Source organism: Elgaria multicarinata, chromosome 15 (genome assembly GCF_023053635.1).
Source record: "Elgaria multicarinata webbii isolate HBS135686 ecotype San Diego chromosome 15, rElgMul1.1.pri, whole genome shotgun sequence".
NCBI lineage: Eukaryota > Metazoa > Chordata > Lepidosauria > Squamata > Anguidae > Elgaria > Elgaria multicarinata.
This window is the reverse complement of record NC_086185.1, coordinates 32,422,757-32,441,169: the sequence shown is the minus strand read 5'-3', so window position 1 is coordinate 32,441,169 and position 18,413 is coordinate 32,422,757.

Sequence of the window (18,413 nt, the reverse complement as noted above, 5' to 3'; positions counted from 1 at the left end):
AATAAGGAGGGGAAGAGAAAGCAAACAGCCACAGGGTAGGGTAAACAGGCACTGGGTAGGGTAAAACTAGCAGTATAAAGTCTGAACAAAATCAAGTTTTAAAAGCTTTAGGAAAAAGAAAAGTTTTTAGCTGAGCTTTAAAAGCTGCAGTTGAACTTGTAGTTCTCAAATGTTCTGGTAGTACTCTACACACCAAGAGCTCAAGCACTAAAGGCTAAAGACTCTAAGAGGACCTAAAAGTCCCTCTCAATCCCCTCCGTCCTTCCCTTATATATCACTCCTCCCCTTCCCAAGACATTCTAACTCCGCCCACTCAGGCCAACATTCTAAACACACCAGACTTACTAATGCTAGACATGCATTAGGGAACGCCACAGGGGGCTTACTTGGCTTCGCCGCCAAAGTCCGTGAGGCAATGGCGGCGGAGCCAGGTAAGGGGGAGGGCGCTTATTCAGCCTCCATTTTGTCCCCCCTTCCCCACTTACCTGCCTCCACTGTCCGCCGTGGAGGCAAGTAAGTAGGGAAGGGGGTCAAAAACTCAATCCACCCCTCCAGATCTTGCTCCGCGGAGCGCAGCAGGGGAGGGTCGGATCGACCCAAAGTGGATTGGCGTGATCCAAAAGTTCCAGATCGAGCCACGAAGTGGTTCCGGGACTCCGTGCATAGCCCTAGTAGTAGTTTATCAGGTCAGCCCCCAACTACTATACAGACTTGAGAATTTCATTTTTGCTTGCAAAACATGTAGGCATGCCCTGTTCATAACTCTGAACATGAGTGTCAGTGCGAGCATATGTCATAAATTGTTGAAGTTGTGCTTACTTTTGATTTGCACATCTTTCCCTGTTTGATTTGTGCACATTTCTGAACTTGTACGAATTTTCCCAATTCGCACTGCAGCAGATGACTAGTGTTCATAATTAGATGTTTAGTCACATCAAGAGATGAGAAGGCCTTGGGAGGTGGGGGGTGGAAATGGGAAAATTCAGGGGAAAAACATTTTTCCGTTTTTTCCCCAAAGGCTTTCGGGGGGGGGGGGGTCCCTGAAAAATTGAAAAAAATGAAGAAAAAGGATTACAGAATTTTTTATTTTAGCAAGATGAATAACATGTTTAAGACAACGTGTTCAGATATTTACTTCCCCAAACTATGTACAGTATCAGATTATTACAATTTCTGTGCACCGAAACAAGCAATCCTAGGTTGCAAACTGAGACTACAACTCTCAAATGCAAGAGAAAGTTGCATTTCTGCCTCTAGGGGGCAGCACTGCCATTGAAGCACAGACTGAAACTGATAATGATGATTATAGCTCAGAAAACGAGTCTGATTAAATTTCATGCATATACATTGAATCTTGTCGTCTCCCCGTCCCCTTTTCTCAGTTCTTTTTATGGGAATGGATGCTCTATGTCTGCTTGACACTGTGGAGGACTAGCAGAGACATAAGTATTTTTCTTTGTTACTAATGTGGATGGTTTCTTCTGTTTGCTTGTTTTTAAAATTGTTTTTTGCCTGTTCCTCATAAACTGGCAAAACCAAAGAGGTTCCTTACTGTTCAGGAGTTTGTAGCTCCATTTGTTACAAAGAAGTAAACATTTTAAAAAGTAAATTCAATTTGTAATAATTGCTTTAATACACTGTACTTTGAATAAAACAAATGTGTTTTTATGCTAAACCAACTTGTACATAATTACATTTTATATTCCTAAAGTAACAAAATGACTTTCAATCTGTAAAAAGTGCTAATACTGCACTCCCCCCAATTTTTCTGAAAATTTCTGTTGTTTCCCCAAAACCCCACAGAAAAAAATATTTATTTATTTATTTATTTATTTATTTATAACATTTATATACCACCCCATAGCCGAAGCTCTCTGGGCAGTTTACAAAAGTTAAAAACAGTGAACATTAAAAATTATACAAAATTTAAAAACCATCAGAAACATAAAAACAACAGTATAAAACAACAGTAGCCATTCAGACAAAAATGTTTTTCCCCTCCATGGCTTCAAAATTTCTGGCTAGTCACACCCAACCATGCATAATTTCTTCATTCAGCAAGATCCCATCTGGCTACAGCAGAGAAAGTGATGGCAAGTAGAGCCACCATCACCTCGGGAGAGAAACTACAGCTCCATCAGGCTCCTCCCTCAGGAGACAATGTGTCAGGCAGAGCTGATGGAAAGGCCCGTCTTCCCGCCTCTCCCTTGGCACAAGGTCCTGGTTCCCCTCTTTTCGGCCCTGGTTAGGCCTCATCTAGAGTATTGCGTCCAGTTCTGGGCTCCACAATTCAAAAAGGACGCAGACAAGCTGGAGCATGTTCAGAGGAGGGCGACCAGGATCAGAGGTCTAGAAACAAAGCCCTATGAAGAGAGACTGAAAGAACTGGGTATGTTTAGCCTGGAGAAGAGAAGGCTGAGGGGAGACATGATAGCACTCTTCAAATACTTAAAAGGTTGTCACACGGAGGAGGGCCAGGATCTCTTCTCGATCCTCCCAGAGTGCAGGACACGGAATAATCAGCTCAAGTTACAGGAAGCCAGATTCCAGCTGGACATCAGGAAAAACTTCCTGACTGTTAGAGCAGTATGACCTGGGTGGTACTGGGAGTGAGGAGCATAGAGCAGAGTAAGGGCTTTGCTAGACCTACCTTAAAATCCGGTGGTGAGGAGGGGCCAGCCCGTGCTAGAAGTAGCGTGGACTGTCGCTCCTTTCCACACGTCAGACATGACGGGGTAAAGGAAAGCCCCGTCGCATCCTCCATTTTGTTTGAGCCTTAAAGGACCGGATGTGCAGGAGCGCACCAGCGGCAAAGGTAGGTTTTTAAAAAAAATTAAAAACAGGGTTCCCTGCCCCCCCTGCCCCTGATTTCCCCCCCCCCGGCTGTGATTCGCCCCGCGATCTCCAGTCCCCCCCCGCCATCTCTGCTTCCCCCCAGCGATCTCTGGTTTCCCCCCATCCCCCATGGCTCCGATTCCCCCCCATCCCCCATGATCTCTGGTTTCCCCCCATCCCCCATGATCTCTGGTTTCCCCCTATCCCCCATGGCTCCGATTCCCCCCCATCTCCCCACCCTGCCTCGATGGCCACAGCGCTCCTGTGGAGCGCTGCGTGCCATCCACTGCTTTTCCTGGCTACTCGCGAGTAATTGTGGTAGCCGGGAAAAGTGGCGGACTGGTCTACACGCTCAAGACCACGGGAAATACCGGGCCACAAGCGGTGCCGGTTACCCCGGGGCCAGGGAGGTTTGACCCCTGCCTGAGCGCTGGATCCCCTGTGCATCATCAGGACACACAGGGATGAACCCGGGCCTTGCACCGGGCTAAACCCTGGTCTAGCAATGGCCTAAGTCAGGGATGGAGCCAGGAAGCAGAGGCTAGGAGTTTGGGGCAGATGTGGGGGCAAAGCCAAAGTCTGAGGTGGAACCTCATGCAAGAACTACCAATTGCTTTTTGTAGCTACTTGACAAACCTAGTAAAAGATGCATATCAGTTACTGATGGACATGTTTTCCCGTCTCTAACCTTAAATGTGAGCTCAAGATAACTTGGGAAATTGAAGTGATCATTGATAAAAGCTGGGCCAAGAAATTTTGCTTTCAACAAAAATAGAAAACTAAGTAATTTCAGTTTCCATTTTTGATTGCAGTAACTTGATCTTTGATGAAGTAACTGTGATCTTCTAACTGTTCCAATCCTACAAAATTGGATGATGTCCTCATCTCATTTTTTGTATTGCCAAGCCACTACAGAGAATTTGTATTTATTTATTGAGAGATGGGCTGATTTCCATATTAAAGAAAGCAAATGATCCAATTATGGTGCATGTACTGGACTACAATCTCTTTAATCTTCCCAATTCCATCCTTTATTTATCTTCCTATGATTTTTGTAGTTGAACAAAGCTTCCCATGGGTGATCATCTGCTCATGCGTTTTCAACGGAATAAGTCAGCATTAAAAACAACAGCAAGGAGTCTTGTCGCACCTTATTGGGCTCCATCACACCTACCTTTTTTTCCTGGTTGGACCCGCTAATTCCACCTCCATGTCATTAGTGGGTCAAGCTAATGGTCCCTTTCATGTGTGTTTCTGGTATCACCACTGTACCAGTGAAAACTCCTTTCGCTTTTCTGCTTTCCCATCCCACCCCTTCTCTTTCCCCGCCAGTTCATTGGTTCTTGTCATTCAACTGAGCAAGCACAAGCCCATTCATTCGACACAGCGTGTTGGAGAAGGAGAACCTCTTCGTGCTCCTCTTTCATCAGTAAGACCTCCCTTCAAAGCACACCCCCCCCCCAACAAAGGACATAGCGTGATGATGGCAATACACGGGGGTGGAAGAGCACTTTAATCCCAAATGGAGGAAATAAACCAGACTTTCCCCGCTCTATGAAAAAACAGAAAATGGTGGGGAAGAGGTGGGGTGACTTCAGGACAAGCATGATGTCATGTGAGTACCGTGCTGCAAAACGGCAAACCAGACATGACAAGAGTGCGATAAAATACTGGTGTGATAGAACCCAAAGACAAACAAATGTATTATGGCGTAAGCATTTGTGGACACAGTCCACTACATCAGATGCATGAAGATGGGGTGACCATATGAAAAGGAGGACAGGGCTCTTATATCTTTAACCGTTGCATAGAAAAGGGAATTTCAGCAGGAGTCATTTGCATGCAACTCTGGTGAAATTTCCTCTTCACCAGGGTGAAAGCTGCAGGAACCCTGCCTTCTTTACCAGATACAGTATGTTCTGGTTCAGGGCAGCAGAAGGAAATTGTATTTTATTCCTGTAGTCATGCTGGCATAACATGTTGAGTTAAAGGCGCAATCTTCTGCATATTTGGACAAGGAAAAGATCCACAACATACGATTCACCTTAAGTGAGTTTAAAATGTGAAACTCTGCACATGTGTGGAAACATTAAAAAAAAACAGGGTTGCCATTATTATTATTATTATTATTATTATTATTATTATTATTATTATTATTGCTCTAGCATCAGAAATGTAGCAGCTGTGCAATTTGGAAGTGAAGTGATGCATTTTAAGATATAAAAGGGGTTGTAAGACCATTACGTCTAGGATCCAAAACTGCTTAACAATACCATTTAAGCTGGTGCCTGACTGGGCAGAGAGAGGTGCCCAGCAGCCAGACCCGGCATTTTACCATCGTAGACAGGCTTCTGGCAAGGGGTGAGCAGGTACATTGGCTGCTGACATGTTCAATGGAGTGCCAGAGGCCTTCCTCTCCTGTTGCATCTTCCAACAGTTCCCTTATCTGGGATAGGGGGACAGAAGTGGTTTTGCTGCCAGCAATGTCTACACTAGGAGGCAGGGTAATATGTGAGTGAAGCGCACAGCTTGGCTTGTTTGAGTGTGTCTAGATCTCCTAGGCTCTGAAAGCATCTTTCTGGAGTGCACCTGCAGGCTGCATGATCCACAAGGCCAGGCTCTGGTGGGTGCATAGTCCTCCTTGGCAGCAGAGGCTTGCACTTGTGGTGAATAGATCTGAAGAAGCAGAGCACCTCTAGCTCTTTTGTGTTCAAAAGTCACGCAGTGTCTTGAAGCATCTTGAAGACTCACAAACTTATAATGGCATAATACACTTTCACGGAATAGCATCTATAAATGCCAAAATAACTTGACTGGCTTTTGGTATCATGCATCTTGGCTTGGTGGGAGTGGGGGCGTCATTTGCAGCAAAACAGCTTTGGCCAGCCCTGCACAGTGTCCCCCCACCTCCGAGGAGCTCAGCAACTTCCTCGCAGGTAAGGATGGGAGGGATTCCTTGCATGCTGCAATTGTGGCAGGTGTTTCTCCTGGGACAGAGGATGGCACGAATTCTTGGCGGAAGTGATGCGCCATAAGACCAGGGGATGGAGGGGAGATCTGGCAGGAGGTGGGGCTGTGACTTCGGAGGAGGCGATTGGGTGTGTGAGAGAGCGAGGGAGTGTGTGAGTGACGGGTGCTGTGTGTTTCCAGGGAAGTCAGGTGGAATTATAATAATAATAATAATAATAATAATAATAATAATAATAATAACCAGAATGAACAATTAATAAACAGAATAAATAAGAGCATAATAAATGGAAGTTGGCGTGTCCGCAGGTAACACTGTCACCAAGGAGTTTTGCTTTCACGAGTAGCTGGGATGAACTGGAATAAAAGGTGCACGTGGGAAAGTTGGTGTTGGTGGGGAACCCATTTTTAAATTAAGTATATTGAATTAGTTCTTCTGGGAATCTACTTTTTGTGCAATTCTGGGGTGAACTTCCTGTACTTTGCATTGACTTTCATTAGATTTATTTACATGTTCTGAAGTGCTGATAAGTGGAATTTGAAATGCAGTTTGTAGACCACAAAGGAACAAATGAAGATGTTACTTTAGAGGCACTGAAGTGCCTGGATGTGTCCAACAGGACTCGGAAAGACAGATTCCCGTGATTGATTGATATGATTTCTTTACTGTCTGATAGCTGAAACTCCATGTTGCATTTCCTGTACCCCACAGTACATACACTGAACGCCTCCTGGGCTTTGTTGAAATATTATTTGCATGGATTATCTTTGAGAACTATGTTCATCTTGTGTGTGACTGAGAACTTGCTCCCCAATTGCAGAAATCTCCCCCTCCTAACAACTTTCCCCCTCCTCTGTCAATGATCCTGTTTTGTGTTTGTAATTATGTTTGTTAACACTTTTAGGATTGCAGGCCCTATTGTGATCAATGGGACTTCTGACTCGACATGTGTAATGTTGCCCTGTTCAGCTTGCCTGAATTCTATCACAGTGAAGATTTATCATGAAGAGCAATAAAAATACTAAAGGCCATGTAAGCACCTTCATTTAATGTTGCGATCCTATATTAATTTATCTGGGAGAAAGCTTTATTGAAATCAATGGGACATTTCTGAGTTTCCTTTGGGCAGTTTTCATTGTTTCCCTGATTGGAATTTCTGTTCTCTGCACACTGAGGCAGTGTAAATTCAGGAGATATTTGGATAAAAGGAGGGAAAGATCCCCTTCTAACGTTGTGATAGTTACTCATTGATAAACCAGAAGTTGATCTGTAACTGGATGTCTAGGAGTAAACTAAAGCTTAACCCGGAGAAGACTGAGCTGATGGTGATTGGCCGAGGTCAGCAGCTGGCAGATTTGAGGCAGGAGCTCGTAGATCTGCCTATTTCAGGAATCCGACCAAGGATTGTGACTGAGGCGCGGGACCTGGGTGTTATTCTTGACCAGTCCCTAACTATGTCATCACAGGTGGGGGCCGTGGTTCGGAGTTGCTTTTATCAACTCCATGTGCTCCGCCAAGTTTGCCCCTTTCTGTCAGAGGCTGATCTTACCACCGCAGTCCAGGCCCTGGTTCTTTCCAGACTGGACTATTGCAACTCGTTGTATACAGGGCTTCCCTTGAAGCAAATCCAACGCCTTCAGGCTGTACAAAATGCAGCAGTCAGGTTGGTCAAGGGGCTCCCGAAGTGGTCTTCTATCACTTTGGTGCTTCAAGAGCTCCATTGGCTGCCGGTGGCTGCTAGGGTGCGGTACAAGGTCTTGTTGACCATGTATAAAGCCCTGCATTGCTTGGGTCCTGGATACCTGAGCGCTCGCCTTTCTCCTGAGTCTCACCATTGGCAGACTCTCTCTCAGGAGCAGGGTGCCCTGATGGTCCCCCGCTACAAATTGGAATGTGCCGGGGCCAAGGCTTTTTCAGTGGCTGGCCCCCGGTTATGGAATAATGTGCCACTGGAGATTAGACAGGCTCCCACTCTCAATTGCTTCAAACGCCTTTGTAAGGCGTTTTTATTTTCACAAGAGTCTGGGGAGGGGGTGGTTTAAATTGGGGTTCAGGACTTTTAATGGTTTGAGGATGAGGGTTTTAATGGAATTGTTTTAATGTGGGTTGAGAGTTTTAATGGAATTGTTTTATATGTTATTGTAAAGCGCCTCGATGCCAGAAATGGTGAGGCAGCACTATAAAAATGCTTTAAATACATAAATAAATAAGTTGAAACAAGTTAAGAGGTGCTAGTGAGAAGTGACTGGAACAAGCCTTTAGTCCACTTTGTTAGATGGCTTATTTTTGCAGGGTAATAGTATTTTATGCTTGAATGCTAAGTTGCTAGTATCATAGATTCATAGAATCATAGAATAGTAGAGTTGGGAGGGGCCTATAAGGCCATCAAGTCCAACCCCCTGCTCATTGCAGGGATCCACCTGAAAGCATAGCTGACAGATGGTTGTCCAGCTGCATCTTAAATGCCTCTAGTGTGTCATGCCCCTACTTGAGTAGTCCTCCTTAGAGGAGGACTCCAGGGTGCCCCGGAAGCCGAAGCCCAGGACCAGGGGCCACCATCAGAACCACAGAAGACTGAAGGCTCCATCACACCTACTTTCCCCCCCTGGTTTGCCTCAGTGGTTTTTTTTTTAACCTCTGTTTCATAAGTGCATCAAGGTAATGGTCCCTTTCATGTGGGTTTGTGTCAGGTATAAGTCTTGTACCTAGTGGTTAGATTTATTAGGAAATGGTTTGAGAATGTCAGATGTTCTCTGCAAGCTTATTTCCGTAAGCAGTTCCATGGGAATAGCTCGTTCACTACTTTGCCTTGGCCTTGAAGCAGCTGGTTCTCTGGGAACTTCAGAGTGTTTTGGAAAAGGTGGGGGCCACTCTTCAAAGTGGTTATAACATCACACCCTCTTGGTACATGGGCATGGTTTGCAGGTCAGAGGACCTATCTGTCAAGTGACTTTGAATAGGCCTTAAATGCTGGTGCAAAGCTGAAAAGGCTTTGCTAGGTTTCATCTCGACGCAACACCTGACCTCCCTCCTGCTTTGGATTCCATCTCCGCTTGGGACTTTGAAAGCACGCTGCACAGGGATGCTTCACTATTTGGACTTTGGATATCTAAGAACTGTGCCATGAAAAGCAGTGAGGCTTTTCATAGACTCGGACTTGCATATGCTGTGGTCGTGCCCAAACTCAGGTGGCAAGGAGTTCCCAGTCCTTAGCAGAAGGATTGGACTCCTGGGCCTGGAGCTTATCCTTTCTTGAAGTCGTGGTAACAGGGTCAGCTCAGTAGTGGTAGGCTGGGATTGACAAGTGCGTGACAGATCTCTCTGCCCGGCTCTGGTGGCTCAGAGCAACCTTTTCTTTGACTTTGATTTAGGAGATAGGCCATGTCCCTTTGAGGTGTCAGCGTATGCGGTGTCTGGAGAAGCTCAAAGCTGTTATTGGCGTACCCTATTCACTCCCCCTCTCCGAGTGTTTGCCTTAAGGATCGTTTCAGAAAAAAGAGCCTAAAGCTTTCTAACTGACAATGAGGGCTAATAGGATGAGGGCTAATAAACTGAAACTCAATCCAGACAAGACTGAGATGCTGTTAGTGGGTGGTTTCTCTGAACAGGGTGTTCAACCTGTCCTGGATGGGGTTGCACTCCCCCTGAAGGAGCAGGTTCGTAGCTTTGGGGTTCTCCTAGAACCATCTCTGCCACTTGAGGCCCAGGTGGCCTCAGTGGCACAGAGTGCCTTCTATCAGCTTCGGTTGGTGGCCCAGCTACGCCCCTATCTGTACAGGGATAACCTAGATTCAGTTGTCTATGCTCTGGTAACCTCCAAATTAGATTACTGCAATGCGCTCTACGTGGGGCTGCCTTTGAAGACAGTTTGGAAGCTGCAGCTTGTGCAAAATGCAGCAGTTAGATTGATAACTGGAACCAGAAGGTTTGAGCATATAAGACCGACTCTGGCCCGCTTGGATTGGCTGCCTGTATGTTTCCGAGCTCAATTCAAGGTGCTGGTTTTAACTTATAAAGCCTTACACAGCTTGGGACCACAATACCTGATGGAATGCCTCTCCCAACATGAACCTACCCATACACTGCGCTCAACATCTAAGGTCCTCGTCCGGGTGCCTACCCTGAGGGAAGCTCAGAGAATGGCAACAAGGGAGAGGGCCTTTTCAGTGGTGGCCCCTCAATTATGGAATGATCTCCCCAATGAGGCTTGCCTGGCACCAACATTGTTATCTTTTCGGCGCCAGGTTAAGATCTTTCTCTTCTCCCAGGCATTTAACAGCGTATGTTGAGTTTCTTAGCTGACCCCAGAATAGTTGTTTTAAATGGATATTGTCTGTTTTTGTTTGTATTTTATGCTTTTTATGGTTTTAAACTTTGTATATTGCTTTTAATGTTCACTGTTTTTAACTTTTGTAAACTGCCCAGAGAGCTTCAGCTGTGGGGCAGTGTATAAAGTAATAAATAACAACAACAACCATCGTTCAGATTTAAGTGTGTTTTGGAAACTCTGTAACCATTAAGCTTGTCTTTATTTCTTCAATAAAAGAAGAGTCACTGATGTGAGTGTTTCATTTCAGATTGCCAGTACGTGTGAATGCCAGAGGGAACAGGCATATTCACGACAGTTTGTAGCATTGCACAGCGCCGTCAAACCCCCTTTTCACTTGTTTGCTCTTCGACTCCACCCCTCCCCTTCTCCTTCTACCTCCAGTTCATTGGTTGTGGTACTCTGATGGGTGTGGGTGCCTTCCCCACTCCCTCTAGTTTTGTTGTCTAGCGATTTACTGATTTAATGTTTCAGCGGCTGGGCTCCATTTCTGCAGGCAGTGAGGGTGGGGTTGGAACAGCAAAAAGTCCATTCAATCAACAAAGCACAAGTCCATTCATTTGACATGCCATGCTGGAGGAGGAGAACCGTCCCGCCCTCCCCTTTCATCAGCAAGACTCCATCCAAAGGAAAAAGCAAGAGGACAGCATAACACAGAGGCTTAAGGGCGCATTAAATCCGCTTGGGGAGAATAATCCAGACTTTCCCTGCAGCAAAATAACATCCAAAATGGAGGAAAAGAGGTGAGATGTGTGCAGGACAGGGACGACGTCATGTGAGTCTTGCATTGCAAAACCAGATACCAGTTGTGGTAAGAGTGCATTAAACTGCTGGTGTGATGGAACTCTGAGCCCTCAGGGGAGATGGTTGCAGGGCCATCCCTGCCAGCAGAAAGCGACTCTGTCTCTGAAGCAGAGGCTGAGCAACACCCTGACCTCCAGGAGCATCGTTGCTTCAAGCAACAGGTGAGTAGTACTCCTGTGCAATGAAGTGCTCACCTGCAGAAAAGGTATCCTCAGGAGAAAGGGACTCCTCAGGAGCAGGGCTCTGAAAGGAGAGCTCTGATGACTGCAGGTGAGCTCTGGGGGGCATGGGGGGTCAGTAATCCAATCAGGATGTAACTAAGGCAGTTAACAATTCATTTTTTTTAGGGGGGGAGCATAGATGTCCCAGGCACCAAAACCTAAGGGGGCAGTCCTGTCCACCGATCCTGAATTTAGTTTCTGTTGAATAGAAACAGGTGTGTCTATGAAATAGGGATGAAGTCTCTCTCTCTCTCTCTCTCTCTCTCTCTCTCCTCCACCCAATGCTTCATTTTACTGACTGCTTGCTCTTCATTTCTTCTCTTCTATTGTTCTGCATTCCCTTTTGTACTTTCCTTTGTTCCTTACTGAGACACTTAAGATGAAATCTCATCCCTTCACTACATAAATCTGTTTCAGAGTGGTGTTCTAAGAGCCAAGCCAGAGCAGTGGAGAGTTCTTACTTCTGAAAGACAAGATTGCCTAATGAACTTCCAGCAGCTGCTAATGGAACCTTCCTCCCCAGACACAAATCAACCACCTTGTAGTAGCCATCAATTTTCACCACAAAAGGCCCCATCAGTGGGAAGCTAGAAAGCAAAAGAAAATGCTAATTCCAGCTATATATGTCAGCTATATCCCGCCCCCCTTTTAGAGCACTTTGGAAAAATTCAGGAAGTGGCTGCAGGATTGTTCAGAAGGGGGGGGGGGGGAGAGGTGAGGTTCCTTCACACCAGGGATGGCTAATCAGTAAAATCAGCCCCAGATCCATTTTCTCAGCCCCCTGGCAACTCTGCCAAATGTTGTTGTTGTTGTTGTTGTTATTTATTACATTTATATACTGCCCCATAGCTGAAGCTCTCTGGGCAATTTACGAAAGTTAAAAACAGTGAACATTAAAAGAAATATACAAAATTTGAACCATTAAAAGCATAAAATACAAACAAAAACAGACAATATCCATTTAAAAACAACCACTCGGGTCAGTAAAAAACCTCAGCACATGCTGTTAAATGCTGTTAAATGCCTGGGAGAAGAGAAAAGTCTTGACCTGGTGCCAAAAAGGTAACGTTGGTGCCAGGCAAGCCTTGTCAGGGAGATAATTCCATAATTGAGGGGCCACCACTGAAAAGACCCTCTCCCTGGTTGCCATTCTCCAAGCTTCACTTGGGATAGGCACCCAGAGGAGGACCTTAGATGCTGAGCTTAGTGTACGGGTATGTTCATGTCGGGAGAGGCGTTCCATCAGATATGGTGGTCCCAAGCCACAATAGTAGCTTGGGACCATGGTTTTGGTTGTAAGGAAGCAATAAATGGTTCCTTACAACCAAATGGTTCCTTACAACAATGGTTTTGGTTGTAAGGAAGCAATAAATAAATAAATGGTTTTCAATTTCTTCCATGCTTTAATGCTTCCTTTCTCTCTAGGATTTTGTATGCAATGCCTCAGCAATACCCAAGAGACACATGCTCCCAAACTGTGAAGCCCTTACTGCAAGATGGCACCAGCAACTGTATTAAGGAGTCCGATCCCTTGTGAGGGGCTCTGTTTGTGCAGCAAAATACACATCCATCCTTTCCATTTCTGCCTGGACAACAGAGTGGCACCCGTTCTCCATGCCAGTGGACTGCAGAAGAAGTAGAAGAGGATCCTCATCCCCATCCATTGTTCAGGGAGTCACCACAAACAAAGACAACACTGCATGGCAGGTGCTGGGCAGAGGAGGGAGGGACGCACCTCTCGGCTTTCTTCCTCCTGCAGCTGGATTGCTGCTGTTGCTGCTGCCAGCCTAAGCAGTAATTAGGGCTGAAAGCACAGGCAGTCAACCCATGGGGCCACATGGGGCCTGCAGGTGTCCTAGCACCTCCTTCTCCCTCTCGCTCTCGCTCTCCCTCTCTCTCCTTCTACTCCCTAAAACAGACTCTTCTGCTGCACAAGCCCATCATACTCTGTGGTTTCTTCCTCAGGAGTAAGGTTCTTGAGAGGGAAACCACAGAATATGGAGGGCTTTAGCATGCTGCAATCCAAGGTTTCTCCCATAAGAATGACACAGTTGAGAGAGAACACATGGAATACAGTTGGCTGGTGTGTGGGAGATACTCTTCGTCCCTGTCTCAAAAATGTCATTCTCGAAGGAGAAGCCACAAAGTAATTTGGACTATAGCAGCTACCTCTCCTCTGTGAGCTGGGAGAGGAAAGACGGGGGGGGGGGACTGGGAGGGGCAGGAAGAGGTTTCACCCTCATCTCCTTCAAAGGTTCTGATGATAATCTCACCATGGGGGACGTATGAGTAACCACTGTGCATGTGTGCATGTGTGTGTGAGAGAGAGAGAAACTCAGACAAACAGCGACTGTCAGTGTATGAGAGTGAAGCAGTGAGCAGGGGCAAGTCTCTCTCTTTCACTGTTTGTGTATATTGAGGTTGTGCGTGTAGGGAGGAGGGAGAGGGTAGGCCTCACCCACTGCTTGCCTATGGCCCCAACCCACTGTCTACCACCACGTGCAGCCCTTTGGAGCAAACCAGTTGCCACCCATGGTTGAAAAGACAGGGAAGAGTCCGAGGGCACACGGGTTCAGATGCAAGGCGGAAATTCTCCTCTGGATCAGGTTTTAATCTGAGAAGAATTTGAAGCTTCTGATTTGAGGCCATTTATTATTTTATTTTGATTCTTTAAAAAAAAGACTACAGGGAAGGAATAAGCAGATGCCGTGCTATAATAATAATCCATTACCAGGCTGAAATGGTTGATGAGCACTTCACACTTGGAAGACGAGCAGCACCAATTCTCATGCAAGATGGCCTGGCTGTCCGTCGTTTATGCTTCACACAAATAAAACTGGAGAATCAGAAATAGTTTGGTTGTCTGTCTTCAAAACAAAATTATTTGTTCCTGTGTGGTAGTAGTAGTAATATATGTTACAGTGAATCCAGGTACATTGTATGAATGCCTAAAATCTCAGAGGTACATGGTTGACTGCTGGCAATCTGTACAATGCCTGAAGAATCTGCTTTATAAGGTGTTAATGAATCTAAATAATAACACAGAGATGAGCAATACATGCAGTAGTTAGCATTTATTGCTCTCTGTGAAAATGGGTAAATTAAGAGTGCTGTACAGAACATTTCTTCCACATCTCTTTTAATCATTCTCATAGGGAAAAATGCCCTTGCGAAGAAATGCAAAGGCAAGGAAAATGTTGCAGAAATTCTCCAGGGTGCCGTTCAGGGTTCTTGTGCTGACCTTACTTATAAGATGCTGATGCAGTGTCCTTCCTTTCATTCTGCAAATCTTTCTGGCAGCCTCCATGTGTTCCTGCACTTCAATTAAACTCTGCTGAAGATGTCATGAGGTAATTCTTCCCACTTGGGGCTTTTGGGGGGGTGTCTTCACAGTGCAGGGTTGGTGCTGCATCCCTTGGAAACTTCGCTATTTCCTTTACCCAGGATGGCATTGGGAAATCCTGTGCAGAGGAGGGAGGGCAGGGTTTCTAGGTGGCCATCTGGGGACCGGAGCCACCCCCACCCTCTTCTTGGTTGAAGGTGACCATTCATAGGTCACCTTCCATCAAGCACTGCCTGGCCACACCTCCACTGCGACTCTGGAGCGAGGCTCCGGATGCTGCCTTGCATGTCCTCGCCTTGCTCCAGAGAAAAAAGTCAAGGTAAGTCCCTGTCTTTTTTCCCCCACAGCTTCAGCGGGAAGCCCCAGGGTGTGTGCGTGACTGCAGCTGCATTCTATAATCAACACTGCACAACCACCCCAGGGGTTTGTGAGCCTTTAGACAGCACCCAGATAAGGGATGCTGAAAAGTGATGGAGAGAAAGAGGACACCTTGCCCAATGCACCATGCTAAGCTCAAAACCATGCTAAGCTCAAAAACACCACCAAAAGTCATTCCAAAGCCCCCTGAGAATGAGAAAGAAAAAGGGGAGCCTCTTTCATGGGGAAGGAAACTTTGGGGAAATTGGACACAGATTTTCCTTGGAACTAGAAACAACACCCACACCCCATATCTGCTACGTGGCTTGCAGGGAAGGAAGGGTGTTATAGGCATCCACATTAGAGACAACAAAGTGTATCCACAATCACCCATGAGAAATGTAGCATTTTGGAGACACTGAGGAAGGTGCACTGAGAAAAGTTCTGAGATTTTTCTTTTTCTTACCCCCGATAAATAGACAAGAATTCATTCTCTCTCTCTCTCTCTCTCTCTCTCTCTCTCTCTCTCTCGTGGAGGATGCAAAACGATGGCCAGGCTGCTGACACGATTGCTGCTCTTGCCACTTGCAGTGGCAGTGCCAAAACCACAAAACCCCAGGAAAATGAATTTTTTAAAATTTATTTATTAATTAAATTTATATACCGCCCCATAGCTGAAGCTCTCTGGGCGGTTTACAAAAGTTAAAAACAGTGGACATTTAAAAAAGTATACAAAATTTAAAACCATCAAAAAATATAAAAACAACAGTATAAAACAGTATCCATTTTAAACAACAACAAAAGAAAGAAGTTGTGCTACAACCGTTGTTAACGTTCAGCCCATCTCTGAGAAACTGCTGGAGAATCTGCTCTCCTCCTAGAGAAATTTTCTGCCCAAAAATAGGGTGGAGAATTTTGAGAGGCAACTTGCATAGAGTTCCCCTGGAATCCTGGCTTATTGTTGTGTCTGAACTGGGCCCATGAGCAGAGCTTCTGCTGGGGCAATCAAATATTGAGAACCATTTCCAACAAGATGTTTGTTGTAGGGGGCATTAAGGAGGATGCAGATTGGGGGCACGGCTGCTGACACTGTGGCTAATAATGTGTGCTGCTAATAATTCTGGATCCATCTCTGAGAATCTGTTGGAACATTTCTCCTTCCCCTTGGAGAAATTTGGTGAAATGGTTCCCCCAATTACTCATTCCACAAAGAAGATGGAGTCTTTTGAGATGCTGTTTGTGCACAGTTGTATCATAAATGATCCTGTTTCATCTGAACTGGGCCAGTGACCAGAACTTACTCTGGGGCAACCAAATACTGAGGGACATTTCCCACAAGCTGCAACCTCTGGCACCGAAGTGGCATCTGCATAGGAAATGTCTTTGTTGCCACATGGTCTAGTTTAATGGCGGCTTACTTCAAGAACCAGTTAGTATGGTGCAACTGAGGCCACAGCTAGACTTAAGGTTTAACCTGGGATCATCCAGGGTCCGCCCCTGCCTGAACACTGGATTACCTGTGTGTCACCTAGATGAACAGGTTTGACCCCTGGACGATCCTCTAGCTATGGCCTGAGTGGTGAAATGTGGTGTTGCAATCAGTTAAATATCCTATGCTCGCCAAAATTAATATCACAATTAATTTAAAGTAAGTTTTGCCTTGAGGAGATGAAATATTGATGTTGCATAAATGGCTTGCAAAACTCAAACTGAAAGTTTTTTGGCAGCTACATGGCTCTTCTCCTTGGCAGCTCCTTGAGTTTGGTCTTAAGGACTGAAAGCTGACCCAGAATTAGGGAATTGGGGCAGCTGGGAAGTTGATGTTTGACGTGTACATAGGAGAGCAGAAGCAACCTGCTTGAGGTGTGATGGGACAGCAGGTTGTTCTTGAAACAAAGGCATACACACACACCACCTGATCCTTTGCACTTCAGACTGGTCTCTATAGGTGCTCATGACCAAACCTTGACAATCTTGCAGTTACCAAGTAATGACAACACATGTGCAAACTAGCTTGCAGAGTACTTGAAGGATACTCAAGTATCTTCTTCCTGGAGAATGACTCCCCACCAAGCACAAGGACACCAGTTCAAGACTTAGCCTCGCAATGGACTCACTCACAGGGTGCTCTCTGTCAGGTTGACTGTCTCTCAGATTTACAGTAGCTTGCCCATTTACCTGTAAGTGTAGAAATGCTGATACCTGCCTCACAGAGTTTGTAGCAAGGAGAAGAAGCATTGTAATAGGATGAAGAAGGGCCGCTCCTTTCACGTGCTATGGAAACGGTAGCTGAAGGTGGATAAACAGAAGGCCACCTGGCACACAGATGCTCTCTACTTCTTTAGCTGCCACAGCACAGGCAGAGGGCTTCTCCATCCATTGCCATCACTGGTCCTTCAGCTTTCCTTCCAGAGCACCATTAGCAGAAGGTGTGACATTAATTAGCCTTTTCCAGAATCCTGGATCTCTTTTGTATAGAGTCTGTAGACCATTTCACACATAAGCTGGATTCCTTTTATTTCCTTGAGAGCCATGCTGACCTTCCAAAATAATGCCATTTTTCTGTTTATGAAGAAAGTAGCTGTGTCTGTTAGGAATAGCGTTGTTGTTGTTGTTGTTATGGTGGTGGTGGTGGTAGCTTTGCTTGGTTAACTTGAACAAACACAGGAAAAAGAACAACAAAACCAAGAAACCAGGCCAGGATCTACACTACTCCTTTAAAATTGTTTATAACAGTAGTGACAACTGTTGAGGCCCAGGACACATGCCATAGACAGTTTTCAAACTGTTTTCAAAGTGCTTGGTGTAGATCTGGCCCAGATGGCTCCATTGTCTAAGTTATCAATTAAGGTTTGATTTTCCATGTTTAAAACAATCCTCTCATTTTGCTACAGACAGGTAACATCTTCGCATGGTAGCCACCTCAGTGTGGCCAGGGCCAGATCCAGGGCTGGGCAGACAGGGGCCAGTGGGGCCAGTTGGCACGGGCCTATGATTTTGAGGGGGCCTACTCCAAGTCCCCCTGGGCAATTTTTCTTGATTTTTCTGTTGTTGATGATGAATTTGCCCAAAGTAAAGCACGTAAAGCATTTCTGAATGTGAAGAAGTGATGTCTTACATACATCTTGAATAAAACTGCTTGCCATACCTTTTTTTAATGAATTGTTCTAGTTCATATGTATTTAGAACTGATTAAAAATACTTAATGAGCAGTTTGAAATGGGGCCTACATTTCCTATCTGGCCCAGGCATATTACCAGCTTTGCCTGGCCCTGGCCAGATATAACACTTTGAAAACGGTATATATAATGTGTCCTGGGCTCAAACAGTAGCTACAGTTATCTATACTCTGATAACCTCTGGTTTGGATTACTGCAATGTGTTATATGTGGGGCTGCCTTTGAAAATGGTCTGGAAACTTCAGCTGGTACAAAACAGGGCAGCTCGTTTACTAACAGGTACTGGCCAACGAGACCACATCATCACGCCAGTCCTTTTACAACTTCATTGGCTGCCAGTCCAGGTCTGGGCTCAATTCAAAGTGCTGGTACTAACATT